Genomic DNA, 13,282 nt, shown 5'->3' with positions numbered 1-13,282 from the left:
CAGTTGGTGCTCATAAAGTTCTACGGAGAACGGTGACTGTCCTTTCAGGAGAACTTGCAACAAAATGTCTGCCTCTGGCTCCTCCCCCCTCCGTAGAATTGTAAAAGCACCAACTGTCATCTCCTATCTCCGTAATGGGAAATACTCTCATCACTGAATACAGATTTTACCCATGAAGTGAGAGTCAGAAATCAGTCCAGTAGGGGAAAGAAGCAGATTTCCCTGATAAATCAGGCATTCCTTATCCTGCACTGATCCAGAATTGCGTAGGACATATAACAGTTTCCGCTATAGGATATGACATCCCGATCTCCAATAAGCCCACCAGGGCTACATCTAGACACAGTCTGTGGATTGTGTATTTTGCACGTTTCTTCCTGCTTTTTTCATTCTGTATAAAGTAGGCAAAGTCGACAGCCAACATAATTTTACATGGTTGACGAGGTGAAGTTTTACGTTACATTTCATCCAGGGGCGGACATACCATTGGTGGAACCCTGGTAAAAAGTGACCCTTTCTGGTGCTTGATCACTTTCTAGACATTCTTCTAAGGTTGGGATCTAAGGGGTAACATTTCTTCTTGTGGAGGGTGATAAGCCAGGTCTAGCATGTCAGAGTGAGGAGACTTATAGGCCATGCATGCTCCTCTGGGAAATTAAATATGGAAATTGCCTCTTCAGAGAGGAGGAGGAATAGAACTCTTGAGGCAATTACAGGTGGTCCTAGAGTTCTAGTCCTTTCTCTCTCTGAAGAGGTAATATGCATCCTCTAAGGTTGGCATAGCTGAAGGGGTTAGATGGAAGCATTGCATGGCCGCCCTGTAATGTCTCCTCTGTGTGTGCGCTGATACAAGACGAGCGTGAGTGACCTGCAGACATCTCAGAATCGCTTACAGGAAAAGAGGTTTTATAATTTGTGCCAACTCCATTTTCTAGGGCACAGGTGGTTTCCCTTATCAAACCCTCCATACAAAGCTCTACGCCAGTCTACCGCCACCTTCGTGTTGCCCTCCCACATACACTCGCCTCATAGGTCTCATGTAGGAAACCAATTTACGTATGGACAGTACGAGAGGCAAGAAAACAAAGGAAGGACAGGAGCAGAGGGGACAAGATGCAAAACATGTGGGTGCGCAGGTGTGGTGCGGGTCCCAGGGGTAGATACCAAACTTGTATAGATATTTTTTTATTTTAGTGGTGAAAGAAAACTTCAGCAGTTTGTAAAAAAATAAAAGTTGTGCTTTGTTTCGCCATTTGCCTACTTTTTTTTATCGATACCCATTTGACGTGGATACATTTATGGACTTATATGGATATGGCGATTCTCTTGCTCTATATATATACTGTATATATATTTATGTTTTATTTTTAAAGGGATAAAAGGAAGGTAATAAGAATGTTTACATTTTTTATATTTTTATTGTTTTTCAAAACCTTCTACTTTATCCTTTTGTGGCGCCCCTGAGGCTCAGTCGCCACAGAGGTACTGTGGCGCCCCACCATCCGGTAAGTTGGAGGCTCCTGACCACGCTCCAACACTCGCACCCCACACATTGCGGCTCCCTGCTTGGAGTGTAGCAGAGCACCTTTGGTGGCTCCCTGCTTGGAACACGAAACATGTTGGGAGGCGGGTGGAGTTAGAATACATAAAAGAGCGGGGAGGTTTAGAATTACAGGTCAGTCTGGGAGAGGAAGCCACTCAGAGAGGAGTGAGGAAAGAAGATCCCTGAGAGAGGGATGGAGGAAGGAGGTGCTGCAGCAGACCTCAGTGACCTGGGTCTGCTGGCACGGGAAAGGAAAGAAGGAGAAAGACATTGAGCTGAAACCTGATCTTCCATAAGAGAGAGAGATTAGTACGGAATGTAGGAGTAAAAGGGAACAGAGAGGATGTGGGTTAGGAGAGAACCCTGCCTAGAAGTTCTAAGTGCAAGGCCGGGGCCCGGTCCCCGAGGTTGTATGGATGCTAATGGTCCTGCAGCAGACACCGGTGGAGTAGTGAGCTGTAAATGCACTACTCCCATCTAAGACTTGGGGGCACAACAGCAACTTGGCTAGTGAGCCGGGACTCAGGAGCAAGGAGTCCCCGAAGCAGGCTACAGCTGTCTGCCGTACAAGTAGAGTTCTTGGGAACATCAGTCGGGAGCCACTCCAGTGTAACTCAGTACTAGGAGTACTTCACACTTAAAGGCGCTATAAGAGGAGACGTTCAGAAAGGCACATGTTGGCGGAGCGTTGGAAGGGAGCATTCCATCTGATCTGGAGGTTGATTAAGCATCTGACCCGGAGGACACGGGACTGAGGCAGGCACCTGTGTGTACTACAGACTGTGAGTAAAGCTTTGGAACTACAAGCCCTGGTGTCCTCCATTGATTCTTGCGCCAACACACCCAACACTGCTACCTTTGGGTACCGGCTTCTACACCGCTTGTGCCTCTCCTCCAACTCCACATCTACACTGCCCTGGGGTTACAGCTTCACCTGTGGGGAGCTTCACCATCTTGGCTGCAACACACCACCAGCCCCAGAGGATCTGCATGCAGCGTCGGCTTAACATCTCACTTGCCGAACACCACAGGTGGCGTCACAAACTATTCCATTAACTACATTCCACCATTCAATCTTCCCCCATTACTTGGGCGCCCAGGGCCACGGACCGGGTCACCGCTGCTATGACACATCCCGCTGACACCGGCCCAGCACCAAGTACCCCACGGCCCTGGGAGGGCGACCCACTTGATTTTTTGCACTCTTAGGGGACTTGAACTTGCGATAGTCTGAAAGTATATATCTGATGGCCAAGCTTCACAAAAGAGCCACCGTAGCAGAAACGGGGGACTTTAGCAGACCTCTGGCTCCCATAATAACCCATTGGTGCATCGGCGACCGCTCCATTTAAATGCCTAAGTTAAAGATTGATATCAGCAACTAAATGGTTAATAGCAGCAATTGGGGCTCAGCCCCTGCTGTTGCTGTTAGAAACAGATGCCGGCTGTGTAACATTGCTGGCATCTAGTGCATGTGGAGCACTTTCAGCTCCTGAGATCACTCCACACACTTCGGCCCTCTTATTGACATACATATCCATCATGCATCTTTACCGTGGCTGAGTACTTAGATACCTGAGACCACCGCCTGAGGTGAGATGCCCATCTTGCCTCTTAGTAAGAAAGGCCCTATTGTCCTATACATATTGTAAATGGTTGGTCAAACACAAACTTTTACTGACACTTGTCAGAAATATGAGAATTTTTTTTTTTACCTTAAATCTGGCAAAACATCTGGCAAAACATCATTAACTCCAATGTATACTAGAAGAAAAGTATTCACACCCAAAAACCCCTGAATCTCAGAAGAAGTGAAGATTCTGTTGGATCCATCTAGAAATCTGAAAAATTGTTTTTCTGGAAATCTTCAGATTTTAAAGGGACTCGTCACTCGCTATAAATATATGATTGTTTTACCTTGTACAAATGCTGATGTTCTCCTTAATCCGGAGTTGTTTTTCTTTTCTTCTTGCTCCTCTCTGTTCCCAAATTATGGCCTCTCTTCCCTGTAATATAAACCTAGTTATTTTAAAGTCAGTGGGAGTGGTCCCGAAGAATACGCCCACTGAGAGGAGCGGAGGACCACGCCCACTAAGCATAAAAGTCTAGATTTACATACAGGAAAGAGGAGGCCATATCTCGGGAACGGAGAGGAGCGGAAACAAAAGTAACACATCAGTAGATTCAGGAGAACAGCGGCATTTACACCAGGTAAAACAGTTACATATATATAGCGCAAGTGATAGGTACCTTTAAGGTCCGCAGTTTCCAGAGAAACAATGTTATTTCGAGAAAGAACCTGCAGAATCTTTACTTCTTCTGGCGTTCAGGGGTCTTTGGGTGTGAATACTTTTCTTCTAGTATAGATAGGGGTTGATGAATTTGGGTGAAGAACCAGCAAAATCTTTACTTCTTCTAGGGTTCAGAGGTGTTTGGGTGTGAATACTTTTCTTCTAGTATAGATATGTGGCGCCCCTGAGGGTTCAGTCGCCACAGAGGTACTGCAACTCCTCCTGAGGTGTAGTATCCCACTCTCCAGGTAAGATGGAACACCTGACCAGCCTCCAACACCTGCATCCCACACAAACACAGTAGTGTAGCAGAGCAACCTTCATGGCTCCCTGCTTGGAACACGAAGAGTGCTGGGAGGTGGGTGGAGCTTAGACTGCACAAGAGAGCTGGAGAATATTAGGAAAAGGTCAGTCTGTGAGAGAAGATCCCCAGAGAGGGATGGAGTGAAGGAGGTGCTGCAGCAGACTTCAGTGACCTGAAGCTGCTGGCATGGGAAAGAGAAATAGAAAGCCTGATTCTCCAGAAGGAAGAAAGATTAGTGCGGAACGTAAGGAGAAGAAGAGAACTAAGGACTAGGGTCGAAGTGGAGCCCTTCCTCAAGTTCTAAGCGCATGGCCGGGGTCCGGTCCCCGAGGTTGCATGGATACTGATGGTCCTGCAGCAGACACTGGAGGAATAGAAGTTGTCACCACTTTATTCCCACCTAAGACTTGGGGGCACAACAGCAACGTGAGTGAGCCGGGACTTAGTAGCAAGGAGTCCCCAAAGCAGGCTACAGCTGTCTGCCGTACAAGTAGCGTTCAAAGGAACATCTGAAAGGAGGAACTTGGGTTTAACACACAACTACAAGTACTTCAGTATAAGCGCTAGTGAGGAGACGTTCAGAACAGGCACACGAAAGGGAGAGCTGGAGAGGTTAATCCCATCTGCCTGTGAGTTGGCTGAGCCCCTGATCTGGAGACCGCAGCATGGAATCGGGCACCTGTCTGTGCCAAGAACGTGAGTAAAAGAACTGGAACTGCATTAATCTGTCTCCTTGCCTTCTTCCTGCGCCAACCCACTCTGCACTGCTACATCTCTGTGCCTAACACTGCACCATCTACTTCTCCTCACTATCTCCTCATTTGCCAACCTCATCTACTCTGCCCTGGGACTACAGCCCTACCTGTGGAGGGCTACAACATCATTGCTGCACCACACCATCTGTCCCAGAGAAGCAACCATGCAGCACTGGTCAAACTGACCAGAAACCACAGGTGGCGTCACGAATCATCTCAACGACTTTATCCCCATCACTCTACCCCTTTTACATGGACGCCCAGGGCCACGGACCGGGTCACCGCTACTGTGACACTTCCCTCTGAGATACCGGCCTGGTACCGAGTACCCCACGGCCCTGGCGGCGACCCAGATAGGGGTTGACGACCTTTGGCAAAGAACCAGCAAAATCTTTACTTCTTTTGGGGTTCAGGGGTCTTTGGGTGTGAATACTTTTCTTCTAGTATAGATAGGGGTTGACGAACTTTGGCGAAGAACCAGCAAAATCTTTACTTCTTCTGGGGTTCAGGGGTCTTTGGGTGTGAATACTTTTCTTCTAGTATAGATGGGGTTGATGACCTTTGATGAAGAACCAGCAAAATCTTTACTTCTTCTGGGGTTCAAGGGTCTTTGGGTGTGGATACTTTTCTTCTAGTATAGATAGGGGGTTGACGACCTTTGGCGAAGAACCAGCAAAATCTTTACTTCTTCTGGGGTTCAGGGGTCTTTGGGTGTGAATACTTTTCTTCAAGTATAGATGGGTGTTGACGACCTTTGGCGAAGAACCAGCAAAATCTTTACTTCTTCTGGGGTTCAGGGGTCTTTGGGTGTGAATGTGGCGCCCCTGAGGCTCAGTCGCCACAGAGGTACTGCACCTTCTCCTAAGGTGCGGTGCCCCACCATCCTGGTAGGTTGGGAACTCCTTTCCACGCTCGAACACTCGCACCCCACACAACAGGGTAGTTCTGCACATCACATTGAGGTCCTTTCTTCTCCTATATATTAGGAGCACTTCTGGTGGTTCTCTGCATGGAACACTGGATGTGTTGGGAGGTGGGTGGAGTTTAGACCCATATAAAAGGTTGGGAAGGTTTAGAATTACAGGTCAGTCCCTTAGGGGGCCGTCTGACAGAAGGTCAGCGAAGTAGGAAGTCACTCAGAGTGAGGAGTGAGGATCCCTGGAAGAAGGGATGAAGGAAGGAGTGCTGCAGCTGCCTCAGTGATCTGAGCCAGCTGGCACGGGAAAGTAAGAAAGGTGGAAAGACGTAGAACTGTAACCTAAGCATCCATAGGAAGGAAAGACAAGTACGGAACGAAGGAGTAGAGAACAGAGAGGAGGAGTGGGTTGGAAGAGGAACCCTGCCTATAGGTTCTCAGCGCAATGCCGGGGCCTGGTCCCCGAGGTTGTATGGACACTTATGGTTCTGCAGCAGACACCGGTGGAGTAGATGGCTGTAAATGCATTACTCCCATCCAAGACTTGAGGCACAACAGCAACACAGATAGAGAGCCGGGAGTGAGGCGTCCCCGAAGCAGGCTACAGCTGTCTGCCGTGCAAGTAAAGTTCTAGGAACATCTAGTTAGAAGGCATTCCAGGGTTACTAAGTACTGGAGTGCTTCACACCACAAGGCGCATTGGAGGAGTCGTTCAGGAAAGGTACATGTTGGCAGAGTGTTGGAGAGGAGAGCCCTGACTTGCCCGGGAGGTTTATTGAGTCTTTACCCCGGAGGACATGGCATGGAAGCAGGCACCAGTGTGTACCACGAACTGTGAGTAAAGCTTTGAAACTGCAAGCTCTGGTGTCCTCCATTCCTTCGTCGCTAGCACCTTCAGCACCGCTACATCTGGGTACCAGCATCCACACCATCCTGCACTTCTCCAGATCCATTGCACCTACACTGCCCTGGGACTACAGCTCCACCTGTGGGGAGCTACACCATCCTTGCTGCATTACACCATCAGTCCCAGCAGATCTGCATGCAGCGTCGGCTTATCACCTCCCTTGCCGAACACCACAGGTGGCATCACGAACTAGTATCCCATTAACTACCACAAAACCACCATTGATTTGGGCGCCCGGGGCCACGGACCAGGTCACCGCTGCCGCGACACCCCCCCGCAGACACCGGCCCGGTACCGAGTACCCCACGGCCCTGGGAAGGTGACCCAATTTGGCGTCACGAACAGGATGACGAGCCCCGATACCATCGGGTTCTGTGCACCTGAGATTTATTGGACTTTACACTTTTGAAAATGTGCAGAAGACCTAATTTGATAGACTGTAAGGCTGTGTGCACACGCTGCGGATTTTGCTGCGGTTCCGCAGCGGTTTTGGCCGCTGCGGACCCGCAGCAGTTTCTGCTGCGGTGTACAGTACCATGATTCCCTATGGGAATCAAAAACCGCAGTGCAGATGGTGCGGAATTTTCCGCGCGGATTATCTGCGGTTTTCAATCCGCAGAAAGAATTGACATGTCAATTCTTTCTGCGGATTCTCCTGCGGTTTGCCATCTCCTCCATTGAGGAGATGAAAAACCGCAGGGCAAAACCGCAGAGCAATCCGCAGGTAAAACCGCAGGTCTTTTGACCTGCGGTTTCACCTGCGGATTGTACAAAATCCGCGCGGATGAATCCGCACCTTTTCCGCAGCGTGTGCACACAGCCTAAAATGGACATTAGAAATGGCCGCTGGCGCGGAGAAGAAGGGCGTGAAGAGATGGGAGGTCCTAGGAAAAGACCGCAAAGAGTCTTGGGCCTCCCCTGCCTGAATTACTGTGTGACAGCAACATGGCCCACCCCCCGAGGGGTTCGTATACTGGCTTGGTATGGAGGCGCTGGAAGAAGACGCAGCCCCCGGAAGGAGGGGCAGAAGAAGCCAGTGGCGGGAAAGGGGCCGAGGCAGGAAGAACGCCAGAACGCCATTTTGGAGAGAGAGGGAAGGAGGCCTGCGAAGCGCGGGGAAACGGATCTCCCTGGCGCCATGGCTGAAGGCTCCAACCCGATCTACGAGATGAACCGCCAGCGGCTGGAAGACAAGATTATCCAGCTGACGCGCCGCCTGCGACTGAGGCAGGAGGAGCTGTGAACACTGAACTGGCAGCGCGCCCGGGAGGGGCCTACATCTGCGGTACCTGTTACATCGGTACCCGCCGCTGCCGCACTAGATTCTATCCCAGCAGACCCTGTGGAGCCTGTCGCCGCCATCACACCATCGGAAGAGTCACCGGAGATCCCGGGAGCTGGAGCGGAGGAAGCGGAGCTCCCGCCCGGTCCTGACGCGGCTGCACAGGTCCCACCGGAGGCCCCTGCGGACCCGGAACCGCCATTAGTTCCTCCGCTGTCCCCGGTGTCCCACCGGGCTGCACCTAACATCAATATGCTTGCACCAGAGCAGAGGCCGCACCGCCGGGGAGTATCAGGTATATATACCGGCCCTCCTAATGGGTTACCCTCTGAGTTCACGTTGTCAGAGGCGGGCTTGCTGCAACTCGAAATGGGGCAGTTGGAAGAGTCGGCTGGGGGCCCAAGTCAGTCAGAGATGGGAAGGTGGAAGAGGTCCCTATTGAGAAGGGTACGGTTGGACCAGGCCCGCAGGATCAGACATCTCCATGGCTTGGAAGAATCTAGGTCGATTTGGCATAGTAACATTGACATCCCGTTACCAGAAAACCCCCACTTAGCCGCTACCAGCGCCGACAAGCAGAAGCATCCCTTGGTACTAGACCTCGCACCAGAATCGTGGAACCACCTATTGCTGAAGAACAGTTGATGGGCATTGAGATGCATCATGGGTTCCCTTTGCCACAACTTCAAGGCCCTATAGCAAGAAACCAGAATCAAGATGAAGACATAACATCTGGTAGCAGTTCCAGTTCAGCTTCCAGAACCCCAGGAGGGGATCAGCACTAAAGTTTCCCCAAAAAGTCTCGTTACCCAGGAGGGTTTGTTTGCACCAGTTGTGCCTTTTTGGTTTATTATGTTTCTATTTTTCTGGTAGCCCTTTTTGTTGCCTAATATAATAATAATAATAATAAATTTTATTTTTATAGCGCCGACATATTCCGCAGCACTTTACATTTCAGAGGGGATTTGTACAGACAATAGACATTACAGCATAACAATAATCACATACAGTAGATTATAACAAATACCAAGAGGAGTGAGGGCCCTGCTCGCAAGCTTACAGTCTATGAGGAAAGAGGTAGACACGAAAGGTGGGTGGTAACAGTTGCCCTGATTGTATGGACCAGCCATAATGTTAAGTGTGTAACAGTACAGACACAGAGGGCTAATGGATGCATAAAGCATGTGGGAACATGATGCTGGGAACCTGGTTATGGTAAAACTTTTGGCTCTGCCACACAGGGATAGGTTAGGTTAATGTGTTGAGGCGATAGGCCAGTCTGAATAAATGTGTTTTCAGGACACGCTTAAAATTGTGGGGATTGGGGACTAATCGTATTGACCTGGGAAGTGCATTCCAAAGAATTGGCGCGGCACGTGTAAAGTCTTGGAGACGGGAGTGGGAGGTTCTGACTATTGAGGATACTAACCTCAGGTCATCAGCAGAACGGAGGGCGCGGGTAGGGTGGTATACTGAAACAAGGGAGGAGATGTAGGGTGGTGCTGAGCCATGAAGGGCTTTGTGGGTGAGGGTAATAAGTTTATACTGAATTCTGGAGTGGATGGGTAGCCAGTGTAATGACTGGCACAAGGTAGAGGCATCGGTGTAACGATTGGTGAGGAATATGATCCTGGCTGCAGCATTCAAGACAGATTGGAGAGGGGAGAGTTTTGTAAGAGGGAGACCGATTAGAAGAGAGTTACAATAGTCGAGACGAGAATGAATAAGAGAAACAGTAAGAGTTTTTACAGAGTCAAAAGTAAGAAAAGGTCGAATTCTAGAAATGTTTTTGAGGTGCAGATGACAAGAGCGAGCCAGGGATCGAATATGGGGGGCAAAGGAAATTGGCAGCGTTGTTTTCTGATTGGAACTGAGGAGATCATGGACGCTGTATGATCCAAAACTTTCTTGTAAATAGTTTGCACCTCTTTAAGTGCTCTCTCTTGGTTTTACATATAGACACTTTGCGAAGATAATGTTCTGCATGGACACTTTTCGAAGATGATGTCTACCTCTAAGGACACAGCAAGAAATCCCGGCTGGGAGCGGTGTCCAGCACTTACAAGAATGTTTGCACTGTTTTATTGAAAAGTATTTGATAATATGTTTTATAAGAGTATTAGTAACTGAGAAATAGCTTTTCTAGAAGAATTAGGAATGTCTGATATAGAGATGAGCAATTTGAATAAAGAATTGAAAGTGACAGGTGACGGACCAGGTATTTGCGGTCAGCGTCTTGCGTCAGGAGAAAGAAAAAAGAAAGAAAAAAAATATAATAGGGAAAATGTGTTACAGAATATAGTACTTTTGAATTAAGGAAAAATTTGCACTGTTTAACTTAGAATTTTAGATAGAATTGTTGGTAACGTTCAAGATGAGTACCTCCTATACTAGGAAGCTTAGTATAAGAAAAGTTTGTTCTGCATTGCAAAATTTTTTGTATGTTTCTTTGCTGTCAACTTTGTTTACCTTGCAGCCCACGGACGTGCTGTGTTTAACGGGGGGGTATGTGGCGCCCCTGAGGCTCAGTCGCCACAGAGGTACTGCACCTTCTCCTAAGGTGCGGTGCCCCACCATCCTGGTAGGTTGAGAACTCCTTCCCGTGCTCCAACACTCACACCCCACACAACAGGGTAGTTCTGCACATCACATTGAGGTCCTTTCTTCTCCTATATATTAGGAGCACCTCTGGTGGTTCTCTGCATGGAACACTGGATGTGTTGGGAGGTGGGTGGAGTTTAGACCCATATAAAAGGTTGGGAAGGTTTAGAATTACAGGTCAGTCCCTTAGGGGGTCGTCTGACAGAAGGTCGGCGGAGTAGGAAGTCACTCAGAGTGAGGATCCCTGGAAGAAGGGATGAAGGAAGGAGTTCTGCAGCTGCCTCAGTGATTTGAGCCAGCTGGCACGGGAAAGTAAGAAAGGTGGAAAGACGTAGAACTGTAACCTAAGCATCCATAGGAGGGAAAGACAAGTACGGAACGAAGGAGTAGAGAACAGAGAGGAGGAGTGGGTTGGAAGAGGAACCCTGCCTATAGGTTCTCAGCGCAAGGCCGGGGCCCGGTCCCCGAGGTTGTATGGACACTTATAGTTCTGCAGCAGACACCGGTGGAGTAGTTGGTTGTAAATGCATTACTCCCATCAAAGACTTGAGGCACAACAGCAACATAGATAGAGAGCCGGGAGTGAGACGTCCCCGAAGCAGGCTACAGCTGTCTGCCGTGCAAGTAGAGTTCTAGGAACATCTCTTAGGAGGCATTCCAGGGTTACTAAGTACTGGAGTGCTTCCACAAGGCGCATTGGAGGAGTCGTTCAGGAAAGGTACATGTTGGCGGAGTGTTGGAGAGGAGAGCCCTGACTTGCTCGGGAGGTTGAGTCTTTTCCCCGGAGGACACGGCACGGAGGCAGGCACCAGTGTGTACCACGAACTGTGAGTAAAGCTTTGAAACTGCAAGCTCTGGTGTCCTCCATTCCTTCGTCGCTAGCACCTTCAGCACCGCTACATCTGGGTAACAGCATCCACACCATCCTGCACTTCTCCAGATCCATTGCACCTACACTGCCCTGGGACTACAGCTCCACCAGTGGGGAGCTACACCTGTGGGGAGCTACACCATCCTTGCTGCACTACACCATCAGTCCCAGCGGATCTGCATGCAGCGTCGGCTTAACACCTCCCTTGCCGAACACCACAGGTGGTGTTACGAACTATTATCCCATTAGCTACCACAAAACCACCATTGATTTGGGCGCCCGGGGCCACGGACCAGGTCACCGCTGCCGCGACACATCCCCCAGACACCGGCCTGGTACCGAGTACCCCACGGCCCTGGGAAGGTGACCCATGAATTCTTTTCTTCTAGTGTAGATGGGGTTGACGACCTTTGGCGAAGAACCAGCAAAATCTTTACTTCTGTGGTTCAGGGGTCTTTTCTTTGGATGTGAATACTTTTCTTCTTGTATAGATAGGGGTTGATGATATTGGGCATTTTGGCTTCCTGTTTTTGTAGCGAGCCAAGATTTAAAGAACAAAAACCAGATATATGTCACTGTACGCGGTACAGCTGAGAAACAGTAAAAAAAAACAAACAAAAAAAAGATAATTTACGGAAGATGATAGAGACGTGACAAATAGACATTTTATGACTTTCACCAAAACATAACCCAACCTCAGATTATCTCATGTCCCGTCAATGTTGTCAATGTTCATAGTCAGGACTCGGCTTGTGGTTACGGTGACTGGTGCACCGTCACCTTCAGCGCGGCGTTACCTGCTATACAGCATACACCCATCCTCTACTTTGCGTGTTAACTTTGCTTCCTTTTCATTTCATCTGAGAACCACAAAGTACAAACCTTCACAACTACGACAACACCGCGTCTCCAATGCCCCAACGCTTCTACGCCAACACAAGCCTCTAGCGTAAGGGTCATAGAACCCTGGAATGGTAGAGTGGGACTGGACCCCCGGGGTCATCGTGTCCAACCCCCTGCTCACGTAAACCGTCCAGACAGATGTCTGTCCAGCCTCTGCTTTCAGAAAGTATCTGGCTCAGATTCCTCTTGGAAGCGCCCATAACTGGATCCAAAGAACGTGTCCATCATTGAATCATGATACTTTGGTGCAGACGGAAAAATAAAGGAAGAGCAAATGAGGCGGATTTATTTATTCACTGCATGTAAGTAAACAAGAAATAAATTAGCTGTGGACGACTCCTTTAAGGCTGGACCCGGAAGCCTCGAAATCATTCCCCTTTGGGTTTGGTTTTGCTAAGCCTAGATCCTTTTGCTGTCTGGTTTGGGGGATTATTCGGGAAAAATAACCAGTGGGTGTCCGAGAAGAAACTCCAGACAAGGCGACTGCTTTAACTCCTCTTCCAACATCTTCATTACATGAATGGTGAATACTGAGAACGTGTGTATGAGGCGGGCTCAGGAGCTGAGTCTGCACCAGACACTGTGGGTGTGGGCTGTGTTACACATCCGGCGCCTGCCTCTAACAGCAGCGATCAGATCTAGCTCCGATCGCAGCAGAACATATAAATGGTATGATCCTGGGAAAAAGTCCACTCCAGTCCCTACCGCCCCCTCCCATGGGATCGTACGGTGCCGGTGGGTTTATTACGGCAGTCGAGGGCTACTAATGGCTCCTCTCACGGCTATCGTCTCACTCATATGAAGCCCGGCTGATGGCTTTATAGGCGATTGCAGGTTCAAGTCCTTTAAAGGGACTGAAAAAAAAAGTGTTACAATTTTTTTAAAAAAATTCTGAAATTAACAACACTT

The 13,282-nt window shown here is 49.0% G+C and overlaps 1 protein-coding gene across 1 annotated transcript in view; it reads right to left on the bottom strand.

The window, feature by feature from the left end:
- Positions 1 to 13,282, bottom strand: part of IL21R (interleukin 21 receptor) — a 60,054-nt gene that overhangs the window by 44,967 nt on the left and 1,805 nt on the right. The window lies entirely within an intron of this gene.

The sequence above is a fragment of the Dendrobates tinctorius genome, unplaced genomic scaffold, assembly GCF_039654945.1.
Source record: "Dendrobates tinctorius isolate UK_male_01 unplaced genomic scaffold, ASM3965494v1 ptg000222l, whole genome shotgun sequence".
NCBI classification, from domain to species: domain Eukaryota; kingdom Metazoa; phylum Chordata; class Amphibia; order Anura; family Dendrobatidae; genus Dendrobates; species Dendrobates tinctorius.
This window is presented reverse-complemented; position numbering and strand designations above follow the sequence as displayed.